This window comes from Palaemon carinicauda, chromosome 29, assembly GCF_036898095.1.
Source record: "Palaemon carinicauda isolate YSFRI2023 chromosome 29, ASM3689809v2, whole genome shotgun sequence".
NCBI lineage: Eukaryota > Metazoa > Arthropoda > Malacostraca > Decapoda > Palaemonidae > Palaemon > Palaemon carinicauda.
This window is the reverse complement of record NC_090753.1, coordinates 68,781,827-68,808,492: the sequence shown is the minus strand read 5'-3', so window position 1 is coordinate 68,808,492 and position 26,666 is coordinate 68,781,827. Positions and strand designations below refer to the sequence as shown.

The 26,666-nt window shown below is 44.3% G+C and overlaps 1 long non-coding RNA gene across 1 annotated transcript; it reads right to left on the bottom strand.

The window, feature by feature from the left end:
* LOC137622819 (uncharacterized) lies at positions 1-26,666 on the bottom strand. Its single transcript, XR_011040484.1, has 3 exons — positions 26,588-26,666; positions 9,481-9,927; positions 1-1,910 (listed from the first exon to the last, which is right to left on the bottom strand). It is a non-coding gene; the product is annotated as an uncharacterized lncRNA (long non-coding RNA).

Genomic DNA, 26,666 nt, shown 5'->3' with positions numbered 1-26,666 from the left:
TTTGTATATCAGTTACGGAACAATTAACTCCTAATAGAATTAAATTTAATTATAGACCCTGAAGAAGCTCCAGTAAATACAGTCTCTAATTGGTTAGTTCATCAAAGTCACAATCATGTTGATTGGTCATCTTACATGACATTTTCTTCTCCGGGCGAAGCAGCAGTGCTCAGTCGAGGGCATGGACTCTGTGCAAGACTGAACACATGCAAATGTGGTGCATACCAATGTTTCTTCTTAAGGGACAAATATTGGCACACACTATTTCTTATTCTCCACAAAAGGAGCGACAGAGATCGTCCAGAATAGGAAAGAAGGCCAGCACCCTTCATTCATACTAGCAGTTTGTGAAATCACTCGTTAGGAGTCAAGTGCGACTCATTGGGCTGGTAAATTTCCTCCCTGTAATAGTACAGTAAGATCTTTTAATAATCAGCTCCATACACAAGAAGTGCATGCAGAAGTTTCTCCTCGCATTGGAAAAATACCTAAACCCTTCGGTATGAAACCAGAACACAGGTACAAGGTATGGAACACACACAGAATTGAGTACACAGAAACTTATCAAGAGTTGACAGTACCAGTGTTCCTTACTGGGGTAACTTTTGACTCACTCTTAATCCTGGTACCACATTCTCTACAAAAAGGGAGAAAAACGGTAGGGGTGATGCATACACAATTCTTATCAAACAGTCTTCCTAAAAACCTTTGATGATGCTTTCAACTTCTCCCCCAGAAGTAGCAGCGAAGACTCCTTCCCGTTTACACTAAGCCACAACAAAACCTCCCTCCTTCCAGGGATCATATTGATGCCTCAGGATTGCCAAAAAACCTTAGGATTACTTTGTCATAATCCTCACAAAGCTAAACAAGTGGGGAAATAAACAGCAAACAGGGATGCTGATTAAAATGTCGGCAGGTTTGCTGAGAAAACTGTTATGTGGTTACAGTTATTGGGAAACAGCGACAGATCCTTCCTTCTTGAAATCCCTGGCACACAACGATCGACCAGCAAATAAAAAGCAAAAGATTAAATCAGCTATTTGAGGATGCCAGAGATATAACTGTAACATCAAGCAGCAGTTTGCCTGAAATATGAGACAGCTGAAAACAAATGTGGAAGGTTATTGGCTCAATGGGTGGGCGGGCCTAACCCGCCACCCTAATGCTAACTATAGCTACCTCGTCAAGTCTTAACCCTTTTACCCCCGGGGTATTTGGAAATTTCCAACCCTTAACCCCCAGGGGGTTATTTTTTTCCTAGCACATTTTGCAGTATATCTTTTTTAAATTGCTCTAACAGCCTTAATTTTTGTCATAGAGAGGTCAGGTTGGTCTCATTCTCTTGGAAAATGCCTGAATTGTCTCAAAAAATTATCAAAAATTATGAAAAACAAATTTTTATAGCATTTTTTTGCAAGGACGTTCCGGTACGTCCATGGGGGTAAAGGGATGGCTTTTGTGAAACGTACCAGTACGTCCTTAGGGGGTAAAAGGGTTAACAGCCTTATCCAGCTTTCCTGAAAAGATACCCCTATTGAAGGAAAAAACTTTGTATTCATGTGGGAACGAACTCATAATATACTGATGCTGAATGAAAATGGGAGCAAATGATGGTGTGTTATTGATATCAGGGATAAAAGATGTAACTTTATGGAACACTTTAGAAGAAAAAGCTGAAGCGTTGACTTCAATAGAACACTTTAGAAGAAAAAGCTGAAGCGTTGACCCCAATAGAAAACTTTAGAAGAAAAAGCCGAAGCGTTGACTCCAATACACATAACTGGGCTTGAATCCAACACTGCGGCACGTGTTATGAAGCAGCATAGTACACGATGGCAAATATCCCATGCAGTCTCCTTATACTGTGATGGTTGGACTGGAAAACTTTGTGATGATGATTTTATGGCCTGAAAAAAAAATTACTTCATAAATACAATAACTAAATCTAAGTTTAACAACCCTGAAATATGTTATTTTCATTAGTAAAATAAATTTTTGAATATACTTACCCGATAATCATGTAGCTGTCAACTCTGTTGCCCGACAGAATTCTATGGAGGGATACGCCAGCTATCACAATACTAGAAGGGGGTGTTCTTACCAGCGCCACCTGTGGCCAGGTACTCAAGTACTTCTTGTTGACACCTCCTCAATTATTCCTCGGTCCCACTGGTTCTCTATGGGGAGGAAGGGAGGGTCAATTAAATCATGATTATCGGGTAAGTATATTCAAAAATTTATTTTACTAATGAAAATAACATTTTTCAATATTAAACTTACCCGATAATCATGTAGCTGATTCACACCCAGGGGGGTGGGTGAAAACCAGTGTACAAGATTAAAGGATAGCTAAGTATCCCATATTTCATATAACAGTTATCTCAAATAACAATGAAATAATAAGTACCTGGTAAGGAAGTCGAATTGAACCGTTACTCTGTCTCTTTTTTAAGTTCGTCTTCCTTACTGAGCGCAGCGTTCCTCTTGGAGGCTGAATCAACCCAAAGGTGCTAAAGTATACAGGGCTGCAACCCATACTAAAGGACCTCATCACAACCTTTAACCTCGGCGCTTCTCAAGAAAGAATTGACCACCCGCCAAATCAACAAGGATGTGGAAGGCTTCTTAGCCGACCGAACAACCCATAAAAAGTATTCAAGAGAAAGGTTAAAAAGTTATGGAATTATGGGAATGTAGTGGCTGAGCCCTCGCCTACTACTGCATTCGTTGCTACGAATGGACCCAGGGTGTAGCAGTACTCGTAAAGAGACTGGACATCTTTGAGATAGAATGATGCGAACACTGACTTGCTTCTCCAATAGGTTGCATCCATAACACTCTGCAGAGAACGGTTCTGTTTGAAGGCCACTGAAGTAGCCACAGCTCTCACTTCATGTGTCCTTACCTTCAGCAAAGCAAGGTCTTCTTCCTTCAGATGAGAATTTGCTTCTCTAATCAGAAGCCTGATGTAGTAAGAAACTGAGTTCTTAGACATTGGTAGAGAAGGCTTCTTGATAGCACACCATAAGGCTTCTGATTGTCCTCGTAATGGTTTTGACCTTCTTAAATAGTACTTAAGAGCTCTAACAGGGCAAAGTACTCTCTCTAGTTCGTTCCCCACCATGTTGGACAGGCTTGGGATCTCGAACGACTTAGGGCAAGGACGGGAAGGAAGCTCGTTTTAGCCAAAAAAAACCGAGCCGCAAGGAACATGTAGCCGTTTCAGATGTGAAACCTATGTTCCTGCTGAAGGCGTGGATCTCACTTACTCTTTTACCTGTTGCTAAGCACACGAGGAAAAGAGTTTCTAATGTGAGGTCCTTAAAAGAGGCTGATTGGAACGGTTCAAATCCTGATGACATTAGGAACCTTAGGACCACGTCTAGATTCCAGCCTGGAGTGGACAACCGACGTTCCTTTGAGATCTCAAAAGACCTAAGGAGGTCCTGTAGATCTTTGTTGGAGGAAAGATCCAAGCCTCTGTGGCGGAAAACCGCTGCCAACATACTTCTGTAACCCTTGATCGTAGGAGCTGATAGGGATTTTACGTTCCTTAGATGTAACAGGAAGTCAGCAATCTGGGTTACAGTGGTACTGGTTGAGGAAAACTGCATTGGCCTTGCACCAGCTTCGGAAGACTTCCCATTAAGACTGATAGACTCTGAGAGTGGATGTCGTCCTTGCTCTGGCAATCGTTCTGGCTGCCTCCTTCGAAAAGCCTCTAGTTCTTGAGAGACTTTCGATAGTCTGAAGGCAGTCAGACGAAGAGCGTGGAGGTTTGGGTGTACCTTCTTTACGTGAGGTTGACGCAGAAGGTCCACTCTAGGAGGAAGAGTCCTGGGAACGTCGACCAGCCATTGCAGTACCTCGGTGAACCCTTCTCTCGCGGGTCAGAGGGGAGCAACCAACGTCAACCGTGTCCCTTTGTGAGAGGCGAACTTCTGAAGTACCCTGTTGACAATCTTGAACGGCGGGAATGCATACAGGTTGAGATGGGACCAATCCAGCAGAAAGGCATCCACGCGAACTGCTGCTGGGTCTGGAATCGGAGAACAATACAAGAGGAGCTTCTTGGTCATCGAGGTAGCGAATAGAACTATGGTTGGCAGACCCCACAGGGCCCAAAGTCTGCTGCAAACATTCTTGTGAAGGGTCCACTCTGTGGGGAAGACCTGACCCTTACGGCTGAGGCGATCTGCCATGACATTCATATCGCCCTGAATGAGCCTCGTTACCAGCGTGAGCTTTCGATCTTTGACCAAATGAGGAGGTCCCTTGCGATCTTGAACAACTTCCTCGAATGAGTCCCTCTCTGCTTGGAGATGTAAGCCAAGGCTGTGGTGTAGTCGGAGTTCACCTCCACCACCTTGTTAAGCTGGAGGGACTTGAAGTTTATCAAGGCCAGATGAACTGCCAACAACTCCTTGCAATAGATGTGAAGTGTCCTTTGCTCCTGATTCCATGTTCCCGAGCATTCCTGTCCGTCCAGTGTCTCACCCCAGCCCGTGTCCGATGCGTCCGAGAAGAGACGGTGGTCGGGGGTCTGAACAGCCAAAGGTAGACCTTCCTTGAGAAGAATGCTGTTCTTCCACCACGTTAGAGTAGACCTCATCTCTTCGGAAACAGGAACTGAGCCCGTCTCTAGCGTCATGTCCTTTATCCAGTGAGCAGCTAGATGATACTGAAGGGGGCGGAGGTGGAGTCTCCCTAACTCGATGAACAGGGCCAGCGATGAAAGAGTCCCTGTTAGACTCATCCCCTGCCTGACTAAGCATCGGTTCCTTCTCAGCATGCTCTGGATGCATTCTAGGGCTTGGAAGATCCTTGGGGCCGACGGACAAGTCCGAAAAGCTCGACTCTGAAGATCCATACCCAAGGAAACAATGGTCTGGGATGGAACGAGCTGAGACTCCTCAAAATTGACCAGGAGGCCCAGTTCCTTGGTCAGATCCATAGTCCATTTGAAAATCTCCAGACAGCGACGACTTGTGGGAGCTCTTAAAAGCCAGTCGTCTGACGGAGCCGGACACAAGATCCTGATACTGCTGCACAGTCTGTAAACTGACAATCATGGGCAAGCGAGGAAGTACAGTGACAACCCGAATCTGTCTAGACTATCTGGGTCGTACAGACAACTCCTTAACGGGTTGCTGAGGTTGCCGCACTGCGTCACAACAAGTCCCTTCTGTTGGTTGTTGAACGTCTTCCCCGTGACACATTGACTCCGTAAACAAAAATCCTCTAACAAGGACTAAGCTTGGACTGCATGTCATGCAACACAGCTCAAGGTCTATGGGAGCAGGTGTGGTAACAGACGGGATTAGCGGCTGAAGAGGAACCATTACCTTCCCTGTAAGCATGTTATGCTTAAATAAAAGTCCATAAGAGGTTATGCAGCTAAAGGCTCCCTCCAAATGACAGAGTCCTCAAGGGAATATCAGAAGGAGGGAGAAAAGAACTTTCTCATCTACAGGGACCTTATCCTAGAAAAGCTAAGTTCTCTGAGTGAGGGTTCACTGGTGCAAAAGCAGCAGACTAGAAGGCAACGTTATGAAACTGCTTGACAGTCTAGTGAGTTGGCAACAATCCAAGATATGTTGAGAAGCATGCGGTAAGGTATGCAGAGCATGATGAATGCAGAGTATGCTGTATGCAGAGCATGCTGTAAGTAGAGCATGTTGTATGCAGAGCATGCTGAATGCAGAGCATGCTGTATGCAGAGCATGTTGTATGCAGCGCATGCTGAATGCAGAGCATGCTGAATGCTGAGCATGTAGTAAGCAGAGCCTGCTGTAAGCAGAGCCTGCTGTAAGGAAAGCAGAGCGTGTGCATGGCGTTTAACATTTCTCAGAAATTCCATGACCAGTGCTAGAGTGCTTTATGCATGCTTGCATGGGGTTTAAAAATCAACATAATGTTTACCTTACATTCATAACTCATGATTCATATTTTTGCCATGGTTTGAAAATGGAGGTAAGGTATGCTGAACAGCAGAGTCAGAACGAGCTGGAACAACAACAGTGGAAGGTGCAGAAAGTTCCTGTTCCTGTGGTATGAGTGGAGCGTGAAGAGACCGAGGTTGCGCAGAACAAGGTAAAGTTCCCGCAAGCAGAGGTGTCTGAGGCGCAGGATCAGGGTGCACGGGTTGAGCTCGGTGCAGCAGCTGAGGAGACTGACTCACAGGTGGAAGAGGTTGTACCTCCACCGAGAGTTGCACCACCGGTGGAGCAGCCAGGGGAGGAGGAGGAAGAGTGGGGTAATCCTCCTGATCCCAAACCGAAGGTTGCCTTAAAGAAGGCTGAGGCTGAACAACACTGGGAACAGCGAACACAGAAAGAGGTTCAACATCGTACGCCTGGCAGATGGTGCTGCGACTGGGTGCAGCGAGTGCAGGCGGGTTGAGCACAGGCTGAACGGGTGCAGGGGAGGTGCAACACTCTCAGCCCGACACTCACACAACAGGTCCGAAAGCTGTGCTTGCATGGACTGTAGTAGAGTCCACAACATCGTACGCCTGGCATATGGTGCTGCGACTGGGTGCAGCGAGTGCAGGCGGGTAGAGCACAGGCTGAAAGGGTGCAGGTGGAGGTGCAACACTCTCAGCCCGACACTCACGCAACAGGTCCGAAAGTTGTGCTTGCATGGACTGTAGTAGAGTCCACAACATCGTACGCCTGGCAGATGGTGTTGCGACTGGGTGCAGCGAGTGCAGGCGGGTGCAGCACAGGCTGAACGGGTGCAGCCGGTTGGTGCACCACCGGTGCAGGCGGGTGCAGCACAGGCTGAACGGGTGCAGGCGGTTGGTGCACCACCGGTGCAGGAGGAGGAGGAGGTGCAACACTCTCAGCACGACACTCACGCATCAGGTCCGAAAGCTGTGCTTGCATGGACTGTAGTAGAGTCCACAACATCGTACGCCTGGCAGGTGGTACTGCGATCAGGCGGAGCGAGCATAGGGGGGGGGGAGTGTAGGCGCACTCTCAGCCCGACAAACTGATGACTGAGGAGAGTCAGAGCTAACCCAATGACTGCATCCGGGTTGTTGAACTTTACTTCGTACGTCTGGCATAGGTCTGGACTTTACGTTTAAGAGGTCTTGAGACCTGAGACCAGCGTAACTCTGCCTTTATTTTCTCCTCTAAATCTCTTCTGCAGACGAGCAAAATAAGGGCTCAATCGTCTGCGGGTGGGAGTGACGGTCTCGGTAAGACACGCCCACAACCACCGAGGATACTTCTGTGCGCCGATCAAGGCCTGCCGAACCCTTATGCCCTTCGACATTGCTTCTCCCCTGGGCTTGGGAGCTTGCAAGAGGTCCCGGACTGGGAGGACGACTGGCGCGCACAAAAGTACCCTCACGCATAACACTGACATACTTTGCGCTAATCACTTATCACTTTGATTTCTGTTTGCACTTATTTCACTGAACTCGAAACTTTAAGTGGTTTGTACCTGAAACACGCAATTCTATCCTTCTCAAAAGTTAGTAATTGCGAAAACAGAATTACAATGTAACAGAAAAATCTTATGAAAGAAAATTCAGTGGCTGGAAAGAGACTAAACACTAGATCACTCTAGAAACGTTTAGTTTCTTCCCCTAAAGAGACTAGGGATAAGAGCAAAACGATAACGACGTTACTCGTACGCCTGGCAGGCTTGAGGGAAACGTTTATCCTCTTTCTCCCTCCGTCTCTATCTCTCTCTCTCTCTCTCTCTTGACTTAGAACCTGAGAGAAGAGCCCAATCAAATATATCGTTAAAACATATTATTGTTAAAGGAAAAAACTGAAATATTTCCCAAAAAGAAAAGTTCCTTTATTAGGATCAAAACCATTAAGTTAAGAAAGAATGAACAAAACGCTAGACACGGTTACTCTTACTGCAATGTGAAACCGTGAACATTCTTTCTCTATCGTAACGATAGAGTGCAAGTTGAAACGTTCTGAACGTCAACAACTGCCGAGACAAACAAAACGTTAGTTCAACTTTGAAAAAGTACGAGACTATCAAAGAAAAGCTTTCAAAGACCTTAAAATAGCATAATATGTTAACACGTAAAACCGAAATGACGGGCTCACGATAATTAACTTCGGTACCAAGAAAAGACCGCCTACTATTAGGAAGGTCGAATATAAACAAATATAAAAATTAATTTTAATAAGTTTATAATAAAAGGAAGTTAATCGAAGAGGCCTATAAGAGGCGGAGAGATATAAAATAAATCTATAACTTTTGTTAAGCAAAATTAAGAAAGAGAGTCTATACTCTCTTAGACACCAACACTTCCGTCTAAGGGAAGGGTCGGCCATTGAAAGGTGAACGAGAGTTCATACTCTCTTCGTCACCAAAATTAATCAAATTAATTCCAAAAGCTAACTAAGCTAAAATAGAAGTTTCCAGTAAAGCGACAGCCGAAATCAAAGAGAAATACTTCACCAAAGTCGTGAAAATACTCCAAGAACATAAGCGTATCCCAGAACGTCTTGTCAGAAGCACGACAGAGGAATAATTGAGGAGGTGTCAACAAGAAGTACTTGAGTACCTGGCCACAGGTGGCGCTGGTAAGAACACCCCCTTCTAGTATTGTGATAGCTGGCGTATCCCTCCATAGAATTCTGTCGGGCAACAGAGTTGACAGCTACATGATTATCGGGTAAGTTTAATATTGAAAAAAAATATATTATTGTATAAATGCGGTCTATAATTCTATGAGGAAAAATGCTTACATTATTAACCCTTTTACCCCCAAAGGACGTACTGGTACGTTTCACAAAAGCCATCCCTTTACCCCATGGACGTACCGGTACGTCCTAGCAAAATAAATGCTATAAAATTTTTTTTTTTTCATATTTTTGATAATTTTTTGAGAAAATTCAGGCATTTTCCAAGAGAATGAGACCAACCTGACCTCTCTATGACAAAAATTAAGCCTGTTAGAGCAATTTAAAAAAGTATACTGCAAAATGTGATGGGATAAAAATAACCCCTTGGGGGTTAAGGGTTGGAAATTTCCAAATAGCCCGGGGGTAAAAGGGTTATGGAATGGAAAGGATAAAATTATCATCAATAATGGGAAATAATTGACTTGCTAAAGATAGTACTGTACAGTATAATAGCGTACTATACTACATGTTTATAACTAACCCTAAACTGGTAAAGACTATAATAATTTTTCTCCAAGCAATATGAAGATACGAGTATAGAATGCGATCAAACCATTTCACTCTTTTACCAAAATATCCCTAATCTATAAGGAATGTTATCTCCTTATTTAAGGTATCTTAATTTTGCATAGTCACTACAAATCCAAACAGCTATTGTGAACAAAGGCAATAAACCAAATGGTAAACAAATGTATCGTTAACTCTCTCTCGCCAACTCTTTATCGCCAGCAATCTATAATACTTTAAAAGAACATCTCATTTATATGTACAGTAAGTATGGTATGGTACCCAACAAACTGATTTCCAAACTCACCAATCCGACATGAGAGCTTTTAGTGGACGTTCTTTCAACCAAGAACTATCAGCTTCATCTCATCGACAAGTTAAAAAAGGTTTAGTCTCTAGTTTCTGGATTTATCTCCGTTCCTCTTCGTTTTTCTTTTCTATTAGTGGCAGAAAAAGATGATGTGATTTAGGCTTTAGATGTTAGCGTTGTATTGTATCTCTGCCTGGCTGTGCCATTACTGAAGATGACGAGGAGGCCAGGAATCAGAGTTAAAGGCCCTCCAAAGCTGGGCTGCAGTTCCAACACAGAATACATTGGCTATTAAGGGGGGCTGGAGGGCAAGTGGCTTGGACCCTTTAAGGCGAGACACGTGAAGAAGTAATAGAAAGCAAACTGACAATGTGACAGCTGCACTCGCCTGCCACTGCCAGGATTAGGATGATCAGCTTACTCGAGAGTCATTTCAACTTCTTACTGAGGAACAGAAAAAAAATAATCACTTTGTGAATAATAACCATAAAATGCAGTATATTGTGCAAAATGACAAAATTACGAGGAACGGGATAATACTGACTGTACAGTATACCACCTATCTACAAGTAACCTTATACAGTAATACTATACAGTTTCCAGTTTAACATATAAAAGTCTGAAACATAAGACGGAGTTATTTTTCTTAATTACTTGGAATAACATATTCCCAAAATATATCCCAGTCGATTAAGTGATAATGATATATGTACAGTATTATACAACTACAAATTATTTCTACACATAAGGTTCTTGAATATTAGATACAATTTGTACAGTATTATACAAATGTTAATTAGTTCTTAACACTGTGCTTGAATATTTGGTACAATTTGAAGAGAAAATTGAAGAAACCTGGGTAATAAAATCACAGATATAATCAACTGGTATTTTTTCTAACAATACAAACCTTAGACCTTTAATAGAAAACTCATCCCAAGGAAAGGAAAAAGTGTTTTAGTCCCTAAAACTAATTTAGCTGGTTTACCGACCATGGAAATGTCATTGCATGTTGGTCTTAGGAAAAAGAGAAAGTGATAACTTCTGTCACCCTTCCAGCAACCTGCGCAAGGAGATGTCACAGTTTAGGTTAGATCACCACCAGGAGACTGGTCGGCAGTCATAGAGGAACCTACATCTATAAGGATATTGATTGAGCGTATGGCCATATGAGGAATGGGAGCATACATTCCATTCATCCTTTCCCTCGTCTGGGATGGGGGAGAAACTTCATTACAGAACTTGTCCGTAAACAAAAGTACTTCAGTTGTGAGGCTCCCCTACATCGAGAGTCCGATCCAACACATAAAGGAACGACTGCTTCAAACCAACGGGGAAAATAGGAAGAGGAGAACTGCCAGACATTCCATCTATTCTTGTAAACTTGTTGCAATGGTTATCTTAGACAAGATGCTACTTGTCCAGGTAGAGCTTGGCTCGCATTACGTCTTGTTGCATAACTACCGCAGGACCAAGGATAAGATTATCCAGATACATGTGGGTAAATTACCATGAGTAGGCTAGTGAGCCACGAGCATTGTCTGTCGTGCCAGACTACCACCTTCAGGACTAGTGCCACCAACTAGTGCTTCCTGAAGGTTAAAGAGGATCCGCTATCGCTGACTTTGTGCGCTTGACATGGGATGGTACTTCCAGAATAGTACTGTATCAGTACAGCTGAGGGTCCATAAGTCAAGAGAATCAAAGTTCTAGAATATCTATTCACCCTTTTCGTCCAGGGAAGAGTTTCGGGTCTAGTTAAAGGCTGTTTCTAGCCCAGGATCTAGTTAAAGGCTGTTTCTAGCCCAGGGTCTAGTTAAAGGCTGTTTCTAGCCAAGGGTCTAGTTAAAGGCTGTTTCTAGCCAAGGGTCTAGTTAAAGGCTGTTTCTAGCCAAGGGTCTAGTTAAAGGCTGTTTCTTGCCAAGGGTTTTCCTCAGCAAAGGAAGATGAAACAAATAGCAGTTCACTGCAGTGAGGCTCCGTTGCACGACAAAATCCGTCCAAAGATGCCACTAACAGAAGGATAGTTCTATGAATGTGTATTGGAGCATAAGCAAATCCAGATGAGACCCGGGTGTGGCACTTAGTAGCTTTCAAAGTAATATGAAAAACAACTTGTTCACAGACTGAGCTGTGTAAGACTAGAGCATGTGGAGAGGCTAAGGTACCTAGAGGGTCTGGTATGTTGGAATGGTAAGTTGGAAGGAGACCCAAAAACTATTGACTTCCCAAGTATGGAAAAGCAGCTTAACAAAAACCCTTCTGGAACTAATGTTCTAAATCAACAGGGAGGTGAAAATGGGTCATCAGGTGATACCAGAAAAAGAACTTTTCTGCAACATATGAAAGCAAGGAGTCACTGATCCTACTCCCAGACCCTGGTGATTGAATGCATCTAGCAGCATATTCCTAGAAATGGAATGGATCTTGCATACAACTCTCACTACCTTGCCTAAGAGCCAAAATAGGTCTGTGAAACAGAACCCATTTGCTTGTAGACTAAAGTTCCAAGAATGGATTTCTAGTTATTCATAACAATCAGGACTTAAAAGCCTATTGGAAAGATACCAGAAACATTGCACAGATCTCCAGTAGGTCGCAAGTATGTGTTTTACTTCCGTGAACCATTTCCTTGAGATGTTTATGTACTACCAGTATGCCCACTGTACTCAGATCTATCTACTGGCAAGATTTCTTGAGATGCTTTCCGATTATAAGGTTCCCTATTTCGGCAAGCACCCGATCCCATGGGGAATGTTGATCGTAAAAAAAAAAAAAAAAAAAAAAAAAACCATGATGAGACATGCCTTGCCAGGAGAGGACACCATCGGAATGTTCCAGGAAAGAGGAAACAACAGGAAAACTTGTCACTCAAACTTTTGATTACCTACGTCCAAAAGTTATGAACTCGATCATAGGTTACATTTCACTGGTAACACGTACCAGGAAAGATGGAAGGGAGTGGAAACCAACACTCCATGAACTAAAAGTAACGGGGGAATATGTGAACCACGTATCCAAATATATTCGAGAAAGAGAAAGTTGCCAATAAATACAGAAATCTCTCATCCTTATGTGCAAGGCAAGAATACATCATGGTCATTCTCCCAAGTAAAAATGTTTCAGGTACTTACTGTCACTCACAACGTAGGCGGATAGAGATCGGTCAAGGGTGCTTTTGTCACTTGACTGGACACATCAAATAGTCATACTACATCTCGTTCCACTTACATGTACTGTAGGAAGGAAGAGATCGGTCAATGGTGTCTTATACACTCTGCTGATTAAGTGTTGAAAACTGTAGGTAAACTGAAACATATTAAGCTGGACCTCAGCACCTTGAAATAGCAAGAGGGATGATCGTGTGCATGAAATTCAAGTGCAGTGAAGTTCGTGCAGATAAAATTCTTATGCCTCGAAGTTCGTCTATGTGGAATATTGTATGCAGGAGAAACAATCATATTTGTACACTTTTGCGCATGGAGAGGGACGTATTCGTGCTGACACTCGTACACACGGAAAGCATCCTGTTCGTTCCGGCTCTCATACACATGGGGACGATCATGTTCATGCTCTCTTTCATGTGTGGATATGTTCATCATCTATCATGCTTGTGAACTTAACTAAGTTCTTAATCATATTCATATAGACTCCTGTGCATGTGGAAACGATCATGTTCGTCCCGTCTCTAAAGTGTAGACATGTACATCAACGATTGTGCTCGTGGTAGAGATTGTGAACTTGACTAAATTCTCGATCATGTTCATCAGGACGATTGTGCATGTGGAAAGTTGCCATTTGTGGACCTTCATGTTGTGGAGTCCTGGAACGGCAAAGAGCCTACATGCGTACACGTGAGGGAGGTGCTTGTGAAAAGCAGACTACTGTACTGATCCTATGAGACAACCATCTCTTAAGAACTCGTCAAGGCAGTTCATGGCCATTTAATAAGCTCCCACGAAACATTTGAATGATTTTAGACATTAAGGCTTTCAAGAGGAAACTGAAGACTTTCTTATTTCATGAGACTTTTGACTGACGATTTAACAATAAACGAACAATACGCGATATGAAACGTTGAATGCTCTGAATGAGCAAGGTAAATCGACAGTGGAGGTCCTGTAGAGAGTAGGGTTCCCCTGCTGTATGGGACCAGAAAAGCAGCCATCAAAGTAAAGAAGTAAAGATATAACCTGTGTCCACGAAGAGGAACTAGAGTGTAGCTCACTGTCCTGACCAGCAGCGCCTGACAGGTCTCTCACGAGACTTGGCACTTACGGCAAGGGCCAAAGCCCTTGAACATCGTACAGTACCTTTGCGCTACCCATGGGAAGGTTTTGGCACAGCACTACCCAATCCAACAAATCTAAGCAGAGGAATCCGACAAACTCCAGAGAGTTAGATCGCTCTCCCTGTGCTATGGTGATTCCTCCTCTTTAGGTGCAATTATCATTATTATTATTAAATGCTAAGCTACAACCCTAGTTGGAAAAGCAGGATGCTATAAGCCCAGGGGCCCCAACAGGGAAAATAGCCCAGTGAGGAAAGGAAACAAGGAAAAATAAAATATTCCAAGAACATTAAAAACATTGAAATAAATATTACCTATATAAACTATAAAAACTTTAACAAAACAAGAGGAAGAGAAACTAGATAGAACAGTGCCCCCGAATGTACCCTCAAGCAAGAGAACTCTAACCCAAGATAGTGGAAGACCATGGTACAGAGGCTATGGCACTACCCAAGACTAGAGAACAATGGTTTGATTTTGGAGTGTCCTTCTCCTAGAAGAGCTGCTTACCATAGCTAAAGAGCCTCTTCTACCCTTACCAAGGGGAAAGTAGCTATTGAACAATTACAGTGCAGTAGAATTGTTTGGTAATCTCAAGTGTTGTCAGGTGTATGAGGACAGAAGAGAATCTGTAAAGAATAGGCCAAACTATTTGGTGTCAGTGTAGGCAAAGGGAAAGAACCGTAACCAGAGAGAAAGATCCAATGTAGTACTGTCTGGCCAGTCAAAGGACACCATAACTCTAGCGGTAGTATCTCAACGGCAGGCTGGTGCCCTTTGGAACTCTGCGATAATGTCACATCCAAAGATTTAGTGATCAGGAACTCTGCAACTGCTTCTCTCTTTCTCTCTCTCCCATGAAAGAGAGAAAGAGAGATCTTGTCCAGGAAGAGGGAATGGATGGCGGCAGCCTTCATCCAAACCGATAATGCTGTACTATGCACTGTTTCTCTCCCAAGGAGGTCGTCTTACACTCAACGTTCCTCCTCTCCAGAATGAAAAAGAGAGTCTCGTAAAGAAGCATACAACAGCCAGGTGATACATTCTTGGTGTCTTCTGGGATCTGTAGATGGTGAAGGGAAGCTTGGCGGTGGTCTGCCGATGGAGCACCAGCGATGTCAAAAGAAAATGCTTTCATAGGCTTATGTCTTCAGCCACATAAACATAATATCCCTAGGACACAGCAGCAAGACCAATATTTAAACTAAAAGGAAAATTAAAAGATTAAAACAGTCTGATGCAGACTGAATAGTAGGTCAGTATTAATCGGCAGCCAAAGTCAAAAGTGTAAATACGCTAGCTGGTAAGTGGCTGCGTAGGGCCCCTACACGAAGTCACTATTACTTACTACTACTACTACCTTATTCGAAGTTTCCAGTTTGGCCAAAGACCTACTCCTATCAAAAGTTGAAAAATGTTATTTTCCTTAGTAAAATAAATTTTTGAATATACTTACCCGGTGATCATGTAGCTGCAGCTCTGCTGCCCGACAGAAAAAACCTACGGGCGGGATACGCCAGCGATCGCTATACAGGTGGGGGTGTACAACAACAGCGCCATCTGTCGAGTAGGTACTCCAGTACTTCTTGTCAACAAAGAACCAATTTTCTCCTCGGTCCACTGGGTCTCTATGGGGAGGAAGGGAGGGTCCTTTAATTCATGATCACCGGGTAAGTATATTCAAAAATTTATTTTACTAAGGAAAATAACATTTTTCAATATTAATCTTACCCAGTGATCATGTAGCTGATTCACACCCAGGGGAGACCAGCATACATGTTAACATTAGAAGCTAAGTATCCCGTATTTCATTTTAGCAGTTATTCAAAATAACAGACAAAATTAATAAGTACCTGGTAAGGAAGTCGACTTGAACCATTACTCTGCCTTTTTAAGTACGTCTTCCTTACTGAGCCTCGCGATCCTCTTAGGATGCTGAGCGACTCCTAGGTGCTGAAGTATGAAGGGCTGCAACCCATACTAAAGGACCTCATCACAACCTCTAATCTAGGCGCTTCTCAAGAAAGAATTTGACCACCCGCCAAATCAACCAGGATGCGAAAGGCTTCTTAGCCTTCCGTACAACCCAAAAACAACAATAAAAAGCATTTCAAGAGAAAGATTAAAAAAGGTTATGGGATTATGGGAATGTAGTGGTTGAGCCCTCACCTACTACTGCACTCGCTGCTACGAATGGTCCCAGGGTGTAGCAGTTCTCGTAAAGAGACTGGACATCTTTAAGGTAAAATGATGCGAACACTGACTTGCTTCTCCAATAGGTTGCATCCATTACACTCTGCAGAGATCTGTTTTGTTTGAAGGCCACTGAAGTAGCGACAGCTCTAACTTCATGTGTCCTTACCTTCAGCAAAGCATGGTCTTCCTCATTCAGATGAGAATGGGCTTCTCTAATCAAAAGTCTGATGTAATAAGAAACTGCGTTCTTCGACATCGGTAAAGCAGGTTTCTTAATAGAACACCATAAAGCTTCTGATTGTCCTCGTAATGGCTTCGTACGTCTTAAATAGTACTTAAGAGCTCTTACTGGGCATAGTACTCTCTCTTGTTCGTTTCCAACCAAACTGGACAGACTTGGAATCTCGAACGATTTGGGCCAAGGACGAGAAGGGAGTTCGTTTTTAGCTAAAAAACCAAGCTGTAAGGAACATGTAGCCATTTCAGATGTAAATCCTATGTTCCTGCTGAAGGCGTGTACCTCACTGACTCTTTTAGCTGTTGCTAAGCAAACGAGGAAAAGAGTCTTCAAAGTGAGATCTTTAAAAGAGGCTGATTGAAGCGGTTCGAACCTTGCTGACATCAGGAACCTTAAAACCACGTCTAAGTTCCAACCTGGTGTGGCTAACCGACGCTCCTTTGAGGTCTCAAAAGACTTATGGAGGTCCTGTAGATCTTTGTTGTTGGAAAGATCTAAGCCTCTGTGGCGGAAGACTGCTGCCAACATGCTTCTGTAACCTTTGATCGTAGGAGCTGATAGGGATCTTACCTTCCTTAGGTGTAAAAGGAAGTCAGCTATCTGCGTTACAGAGGTACTGGTTGAGGATACTGAATTCGCCTTGCACCAGCTTCGGAAGACTTCCCATTTTGACTGGTAGACCTTGAGAGTGGATGTCCTCCTTGCTCTGGCAATCGCTCTGGCTGCCTCCTTCGAAAAGCCTCTAGCTCTTGAGAGTCTTTCGATAGTCTGAAGGCAGTCAGACGAAGAGCGTGGAGGCTTGGGTGTACCTTCTTTACGTGCGGCTGACGCAGAAGGTCCACTCTTAGAGGAAGAGTCCTGGGAACGTCTACTAGCCATTGCAGTACCTCGGTGAACCATTCTCTCGCGGGCCAGAGGGGAGCAACCAACGTCAACCTTGTCCCTTCGTGAGAGGTGAACTTCTGCAGTACCTTGTTGACAATCTTGAAAGGGGGGAACGCATAAAGGTCTAGATGGGACCAATCCAGAAGAAAGGCATCTACGTGAACTGCTGCTGGGTCCGGAATCGGTGAGCAATAATTTGGGAGCCTCTTGGTCATCGAGGTAGCGAACAGATCTATGGTGGGCTGACCCCACAGGGTCCATAGTCTGTTGCAAACATTCTTGTGAAGGGTCCATTCTGTAGGGATGATCTGACCCTTCCGGCTGAGGCGGTCTGCCATGACATTCATGTCGCCTTGAATGAACCTCGTTACAAGCGATATCTTTCGATCTCTTGACCAGGTGAGGAGGTCCCTTGCGATCTCGAACAACGTCATCGAATGAGTCCCTCCTTGCTTGGAGATGTACGCCAAGGCTGTAGTGTTGTCGGAGTTCACCTCCACCACCTTGCCTAGAAGGAGGGACTTGAAGCTTCTCAAGGCCAGATGAACTGCCAGTAGCTCCTTGCAGTTGATGTGTAGTGCTCTTTGATCTGGATTCCACGTGCCCGAGCATTCCCGACCGTCCAGTGTCGCACCCAAGCCCGTGTCCGATGCGTCCGAGAAGAGAAGGTGGTCGGGGGTCTGAACAGCCAGTGGTAGACCTTCCCTGAGAAGAATGTTGTTCTTCCACCAAGTCAGTGCAGACTTCATCTTCTCGGATATAGGAACTGAGACCGCTTCTAGCGTCATGTCCTTTCTCCAGTGAGCAGCTAGGTGATACTGAAGGGGTCGGAGGTGGAGTCTCCCTAACGCGATGAACTGGTCCAGCGATGAAAGCGTCCCTATTAGACTCATCCACTGTCTGACTGAACATCGGTTCCTTTTCAGCATGCTCTGGATGCATTCTTGGGCTTGACTGATTCTGGGGGCCGACGGAAAAGCCCGAAAAGCTTGACTCTGAATCTCCATACCTAGATAGACTATAGTTTGGGATGGGACGAGTTGGGACTTTTCTATATTGACCAGGAGACCCAATTCCTTGGTCAGATCCATAGTCCATTTGAGATTCTCCAGACAGCGACGACTTGACGCAGCTCTTAAAAGCCAGTCGTCCAAATAGAGGGAGGCTCTGATGTCTGCTAAATGCAGGAATTTGGCAATATTCCTCATCAGTTTGGTAAACACTAGAGGTGCCGTGCTTAGGCCAAAGCACAGGGCTTGGAACTGGTAAACCACCTTCCCAAAGACGAACCTTAGGAAAGGTTGGGAATCTGGGTGGATGGGGACGTGAAAGTACGCGTCCTTTAGGTCTAACGAGACCATCCAGTCTTCCTTCCTGACCGATGCTAGCACCGACTTTGTCGTCTCCATGGTGAACGTCTGCTTGGTGACAAAGACATTTAGAGCACTGACGTCCAGCACCGGTCTCCACCCTCCTGTCTTCTTCGCTACTAAGAAGAGACGGTTGTAGAAGCCCGGGGATTGATGGTCCCGGACTATGACTACCGCTCCCTTTTGTAGCAAGAGAGACACCTCTTGCTGTAAAGCCAGCCTCTTGTCCTCCTCTCTGTACCTGGGAGAGAGGTCGATGGGAGTTGTTGCTAGAGGGGGCTTGCGCAAAAATGGAATCCTGTACCCCTCTCTGAGTAACTTCACAGACTGTGCGTCTGCACCCCTGTTCTCCCAGGCCTGCCAGTAGTTCTTGAGCCTGGCTCCCACTGCTGTCTGGAGAAGATGGCAGTCAGACTCTGCCTTTCGAGGACTTGGAACCCTTCTTCGTTTTGCCACGTTGACTATCGGCACGGGTACCTCCTCTGCTGGAGGTTCTGCCACGAAAGGGCGGAATGAACCTAGACGCTGGTGTGTCCATCCTAGGTCTAGGCACGGAAGGTAAAGCTGTGACTTTACGTGCGGATGACGCCACCAGGCCATGGGTGTCTTTCTGGATCAACGAGGCGGCAATCCCCTTGATCAGCTCTTCAGGAAAGAGACACTTGGATAGCGGAGCAAACATCAGCTCTGACTTCTGACATGGTGTGACCCCCGCCGACAAGAATGAGCAAAGGTGATCTCGCTTCTTAAGAACTCCAGACACGAAAGAAGCCGCAAGCTCGCCAGACCCATCCCGAATGGCTTTGTCCATGCAGGACATGATGAGCATGGCAGAGTCCTTATCCGAAGGGGAGGTCTTTCTGCTCAACGCTCCCAAACACCAGTCCAGGAAGTTGAAGATCTCAAACGCACGGAAAACTCCCTTCAAAAGATGGTCCATGTCCGAAAAGGTCCAGCAAATCTTGGAGCGTCTCATAGCCAGTCTGCGGGGAGAGTCTACCAGACTTGAGAAGTCGCCCTGGGCAGAGGCAGGAACTCCCAAGCCGAGAACTTCTCCCGTGGCATACCAGACGCTAGATTTGGAAGCAAGCTTGGTCGGGGGAAAGATGAAGGATGTCTTCCCAAGTTGCTTCTTGGCCTGCAACCACTCTCCCAGTACCCTTAAAGCTCTCTTGGATGAGCGAGCGAGTACGAGCTTCGTAAAGGCAGGAGCTGCTGACTGCATGCCTAAAGCGAACTCAGAGGGAGGTGAGCGTGGAGCTGCAGACACAAACTGGTCCGGATACAACTCCTTAAACAGGGCAAGGACTTTCCTAAAGTCTAAGGAGGGAGGCGAAGTCTTGGGTTCATCTATGTCGGAGTGTTGATCGTCCAAATGCGCAGCTTCGTCGTCATCAGAGATTCCTTCATCCGAATGCTGAGGAAGAAGCGGCAAAGGAGGAGAAGAAAGCTGAACGGCTGAATCCGGCAGCACGGGTGCATGCGTAGCTGCACTGGATCCAACATCATGCCGCTGCTGGTCAGTCTGAGAGCTGGCAACAACAAAAGCGGAGTGGTGGTGCGTGGTGGGGACTGCCGTGGGTTGCGGAGACTGCCGCATTGCGTCAAAACACGGCAGCTTGACTGCACCTTCCCACTGCTGATGCGGTAGCTCACGCATGTCAACGGAGGGTGCCGCACGTCGGCTAACGTCAACATGCGTCTGGCAGGGTCGACTGCGCATCGGTAGTGGAGCTCTCACAGCCGGAGTGTGGGAGCAGGCAGCCGCAGTGTCAGCTGAGCGCACAACCGTGGCAGGTTGTAGGTTAACGGGTGCAGCGTCAACCTTCTCAGCACGATACTCCTGCATGAAGGAAGCTAGCTGAGTCTGCATAGACTGCAGCAAAGACCACTTAGGGTCTACCGCGGTTGGTGCGGCAACAGACGGAGTGATTGCCTGCTGCGGAACCACTCTACCTCTCTTGGGAGGTGTGCAGTCTTCGGAAGACAGCGGCGAGTCCGAACTGACCCAGTGGCTACACCTGGGCCGTTGGACTCGATCGGAAGGGACCTTGCGCTTGAGAGGTCGTGAGACCTTGGTCCAGCGTTTCTGACGAGAAACTTCTTCCGCAGACGAGGAAAGAATGGGCTCACTCGTCTGTTTGTGGGTGGGACGATCTCTGCAAGATACGTCCTCAACCACTGAGGGTACATCTGTACGCTGATCAAGGCCTGTCGAACCCTTTGGTCCTTCGACATTGCTTCTCCCCTGGGCTTGGGAGCTTGCAAGAGGTCCCGGACTGGGAGGACGACTGGCACGAACAGATGCACCCTCATGCGTAACACACACTTTTCACTGCACTTGCACTCACTACACTTCCCACTGCACTTTTCTCCTTCAACTCTTTGACGTCGGCCAAGAGTTGATTGCGGTCATTCGCTAATGACTCAACTCTGTCACCAAGAGCCTGAATGGCACGCATCATATCCGCCATCGAGGGTTGATGAGAGCTAGTAGAAGGGTCGGGTGTAACCACTACAGGGGAAGGAATAGGTTGTGGGGCATGGGGAGAGGAAAAATCAAAAGAGCGAGACGAACTCCTCCTGATCCTATCCTTCTCTAGCCTACGTGCATTCTTAAGGAATTCTTGAAAATCGAATTCCGAAAGCCCAGCGCATTCCTCACATCGATCTTCCAATTGACAGGCTTTACCCCTACAATTGGAACAAACGGTATGAGGATCTATAGAGGCCTTCGGAAGACGCCTAGAACAGTCCCTAGCGCTACACTGCCTGTACTTGGGGACTTGAGTAGGGTCAGACATCTTGAATTAGTTAAAGGGGGAAATCCAAAATCTATTCAATGAAAGCTTGATAAGGTATTGATGATAACTTCTGTACAGCGAAAGCTAATAACTAGAGAGAATACATCACCAAATAGCGTGAAAATCAACTCCAGAAACAACAGCGTATCAAGTAGGTCTTGCCGGTGGCACGACAGAGAGAAAATTGGTTCTTTGTTGACAAGAAGTACTGGAGTACCTACTCGACAGATGGCGCTGTTGTTGTACACCCCCACCTGTATAGCGATCGCTGGCGTATCCCGCCCGTAGGTTTTTTCTGTCGGGCAGCAGAGCTGCAGCTACATGATCACCGGGTAAGATTAATATTGAAAATTTGTATTTCATGTAGGAACAAAAAGAAAGAAAGAAAAGGGAACATTAAAAGTATGCTCATGAAAGTAAAATAGCTCCAGGAATAAATTGACTACTGTATAAGTACTGTGCAGCCTATTAGCACTAAGTATGATATGCCGAAACCAGTAGCACAGAGGAGTCAATATTTATGAAATTTACCAAAAGTTTACCAAATCGTAACTAATCTAAATCTGAGAAACTGTCCATTGGCTAACAAGAAGATATTCTATATTAATGCTAATTTGTTTCGGGTTCCGACTGGATATATTAGGGTATATCTTATATTTGTGACGGAAATAAAGGTAATTTTCAAAGAAAGCAGGAATTTAGGGGTGTATGATAGCAGCCACCTTCATGAATTATGATGTCTAAGAATAAGGCAGTGTAAGGGGGGTCGCAGAGGGGCATTAGGAACCCCCCCCCCGTTAGGTAAGTAGGTAAGGACATGGCTTGTAGGTTAGGTTAGGAGCAAAGTATAGGTTAGTTGATGTCCATTTTCAATGAACGCATGAGGAACTGGCCACTGATATACAAAGGCTCCGGAATTTTTCTATATATAGCAATTTTTTTTTTTTTATCATTAGTAAAGTTGGTAAATATGATATTTTGATTATAAAATAAATTTTTGAATATACTTACCCGGTGAATATATAATAGCTGACGTCTCCGACGGCTCGACAGATTCCAAAAACTCGCGAGCGATCGCCGTGAAGGTTGCGGGTGTGACCACCAGCGCCAACTATCGGCCAGATACCGCATATACTTGTCAATTTCTCCAGTTCTCAGTCCGCTGGGTCTCTATCGGGGAGGAAGGGGGGGCCTTTAATATATATAGTCACCGGGTAAGTATATTCAAAAATTTATTTTATAATCAAAATATCATTTTTAAATATTAAACTTAGCCGGTGAATATATAATAGCTGATTCACACCCATGGTGGTGGGTAGAGACCAGTATTAATACAATAAAGGCGTATATGCTCAAGAGTTTTTTGACAATTATTTCATAAAAAACCAACTTAAGTATAGGTACCTGGTAAGGAAGCTGACTCTGATGATTACTTTGCCTCATTAGTCTGCTTTCCTCACGAAGCCCAGCCATCCTCTCAGGATGCTGAAAGACTCCCAGGAGCTGTTATATCCAGGGCGAACACCCCTATAACAGGACCTCATCAATACCCTTAATCTGGGCGCTCTCAAGAAACAACATTTTGACCACCCGCCAAATCAAAAAGATTGCGAAAGACTTCTTAGTCTCCCGTACAACCCAAAATAAGATTAAAAATTTCAAGAGTAGATTAAAAGGATATTGGGATTAAGGGAATGTAGTGGTAGAGCCTTCACCCACTACTGCACTCGCTGCTACGAATGGTCCCAGTGTGTAGCAGTCCTCATAAAGAGTCTGGACATCTTTCAAGTAATATGAAGCGAATACAGACTTGCCTCTCCAAAAGGTCGCGTCCATAATACTTTTAATGGATCTATTTTACTTAAACGCTACTGAAGTTGCTATCGCTCTGACTTCAAGTAAATTACGATCCTTCTCACTTAAATGAGAGAGTGCCTCCCGAATCAAAAGTCTAATAAAATAAGACCACGCATTCTTAGACATGGGCAAAGAGGGCTTTTTAAAGGAGCACCATAAAGCTTCTGAACAACCTCGTAGCGGTTTAGCTCTGGATAAATAAACTTTAAGAGCTCTAACGGGGCACAGCACTCTTTCAACTTCATTCCCCACAATCTCAGAAAGACTGGGGATATCAAATGATTTAGGCCAAGGACGAGATGGAAGTCCATTCTTGGCCAAAAAACCAAGTTGGAGAGCGCATACTGCTTTATTAGTGGAGAAGCCGATGTTCTTGCTAAAAGCATGTATCTCACTAACCCTTTTAGCCGAAGCCAAGCACACCAAAAAAAAGTGTCTTAAGGGTAAGATCCTTCAGGGAGGCTGAATTTAATGGTTCAAACCTGTTTGACATAAGGAACCGTAGGACCACGTCCAAGTTCCAAGCAGAAGTCGAAATATGACGCTCCTTGGAAGTCTCGAAAGACTTAAGCAGGTCTTGGAGATCTTTGTTATTAGAAAGATCCAAACCCCTATGCCTGAAAACAGAAGCTAACATGCTTCTGTAGCCTTTAATGGTGGATGCAGAGAGGGAGCGACCGTTTCTCAGATAAAGCAGAAAATCAGCAATCTGCGCTACAGAGGCACTTGGAAGAGGAAACAGAGGAGGACTTGCACCAGTCTCTGAATACCTCCCATTTCGACTGATAGATCCTGATGGTAGAGGATCTTCTAGCCCTCGCGATTGCTCTAGCTGCCTCCTTCGAAAACCCTCGAGCTCAAGAGAGTCTTTCGATAGTCTGAAGGCAGTTAGACGAAGCGTGGGGAGGCTTTGATGAAATCTCTTTACGTGAGGCTGTCGCAAGAGATCCATCCGCAACGGCAGACTTCTTGGAACGTCTACCAGCCATAGAAGTACCTCTGTGAACCACTCTCTCGCGGGCCAGCTGAATCGAGAACAACGTTACTCGCTCCCAAACTCCTTGTACAGAGACTTGGGACGAGAATAAAGATCGGATCGTTCTCTCTCTCTCTCTCTCTCTCTCTCTCTCTCTCTCTCTCTCTCTCTCTCTCTCTCTCTCTCTCTCTCTCTCTCTCTTTGTCACTCACAAGAGAATGGCCCACTCACCCTTCGTCAATAACAGGTTATTTGACTAAAGGAAATAACTGAAAGGACTAAGAAATTGAAAATTAACAAGTTCCTTTAAATTAGTATCTAAAACACTTCAGTTTGAAAGAAGAATGAACAAAACGTCAAAATCTATTTACTCTTTCTGCAAAGTGAAACCGTGATTCTCTCTTTCTCTATCGTAACGATAGAGCGCAAACTGCATAGCATAAATAAACCAAACGTTAGTTCATCTTTGAAAAAACAGCACGAAGACTATTCAAAGAATATATTTCTTAAAATATTTTCTAAAAAATATTCATCTCATCACTCTTACAGAGCAACTGTTTTAAACTAAACAAAAATAAAAGTTGAATGGGCTCAACGTTGTTTAACTTCGTTTTCCTAGTTAGGACCGTCTACAAAGAATAGGTAAAGGCCGCATATAAACAAAAACATAAAATTTAGCTTGATGTTTAGTATAAAGGGAAAGCTAATCGAAGAGGCCTAATAAAGGCGGGTGAGATATAAAATATAAAATATATAGAGGTAAATCTATAAATATCAACAATAATTCATAAAGTGATAAAATAATTACTAAAAGCCTTTAACACACTTCCGTATGGAAAAAACCAGATATTAAAAAAAAAAAAAGCAAGGGCAAAACACTTTTCCTCTCCTTTCAAAAGCATTTCTTTTGAAGATAGTATTGAATAATCCAACACGGCGAAAGCAATAAAACCAAAACCAAGTACTTCACCAATTCGGTCGAAAACTCGAGGTCATAAAGCGAGCGGAACCAACTTGTCGACAAGACCGACAGAGAAGAACTGGAGAAATTGACAAGTATATGCGGTATCTGGCCGATAGTCAGCGCTGGTGGTCACACCCGCAACCTTCACGGCGATCGCACGCGAGTTTTTGGAATCTGTTGAGCCGTCGGAGACATCAGCTATTATATATTCACCGGCTAAGTTTAATATTTAAAAATTGCCCGGTGTTTTACTATAATACAAACTTTGTTTCCAATTCGAGGTAATTTCAAGGCTGACCGATAAGGGTCCGAAGTGCAACTGTCCTCAGTGGGTCCTACCCGCTGAGGCAAAACATGTTATATAGGGAAAATGCACCCCCAGGCTATGTTGAGTTAGTGAATGGGGTCTCTCCTGCCATGTCCCTTTCAGGCAATGGAGCCATTGTCAGACATGATAATTGGTAATAACCTGATAACTTCACTCACGAATGTATGCCGAACGATAACATTAGCAACATTACCAATGATACACAGTGTTACCAACGCTGACTCGGATTGTTAAGGTAATATTACCGGTTACACAATATATGAATAGTACAAAAAGGGTACAGAACCTAACAAACCCACCTAACCTAACCTAGTACTGTAGTTGACAGGTCACAAACCTCAGGTATTTACTGAGAACGGTAAAATTAACCTCGATACGAATGATACACAGCGTTACCAACGGTACGGTGACATTACTAGCTATAGTAATGCTAAATATTTCCATACATATTCTAAATAATTTTTCAATATAAGTTTTACACAATATATAAAAAGTACAAAAAGGGTACAGAACCTAACAAACCCACCTAACCTAACCTAGGAGTTACCAGGTCACAAAACTCACGTATGTACTGGGAATGTTAAAATAAGCAACGTTACCAATGATACACAGTGTTAACGTTACAAAGGTATTGCTAAAGGTAGCAATGCTACGGTAATATTATCATGTATATTTTAATGAATTGTTCCATACACACTTTACACTATATAAAAAAGTAAAAAGGGGGTGTTGGTCACCCCCTGCATATTCCCTATATAACAAGTTTAGCCTCAGTGGGTAGGTGGCCACTGGGGACACAACCCACTGAGGACAGTAGCAATTTAGGTACTGTTGGGCTGACCTGTGTGTAGCCTATGACAGGTTAATTGTAGCCTACTTTCCCTTGACCTTCTGCTACTTGATGAGTCTTCAAGTTACTGATAATCACTTATATGGTAAAGAAACCCAAGGAAACAATACCATAATGACATAATTTCGATGGCAGACTGAACTCATTCAGTTAAAATAATACACTTCAACTACTAGAAGACCCTTGACACGTGGGTTAGAGTAACCATACATATACATCAATTATAGTGTCCAGTATACTTACCTAATAGCCCTACACAAACAAAACCCAATATACGATGACAAAATGAGCTTGAATATACTACAGGAATGCCAAAATTAACATTAGTAGACCGATAAAACTTACTATAGAGTAGAACTAGAACTTATTTCTCCATTTTCAGTCCAAGAACTTCAGAAGCAGAACTACTCATAATCAGTGTTAC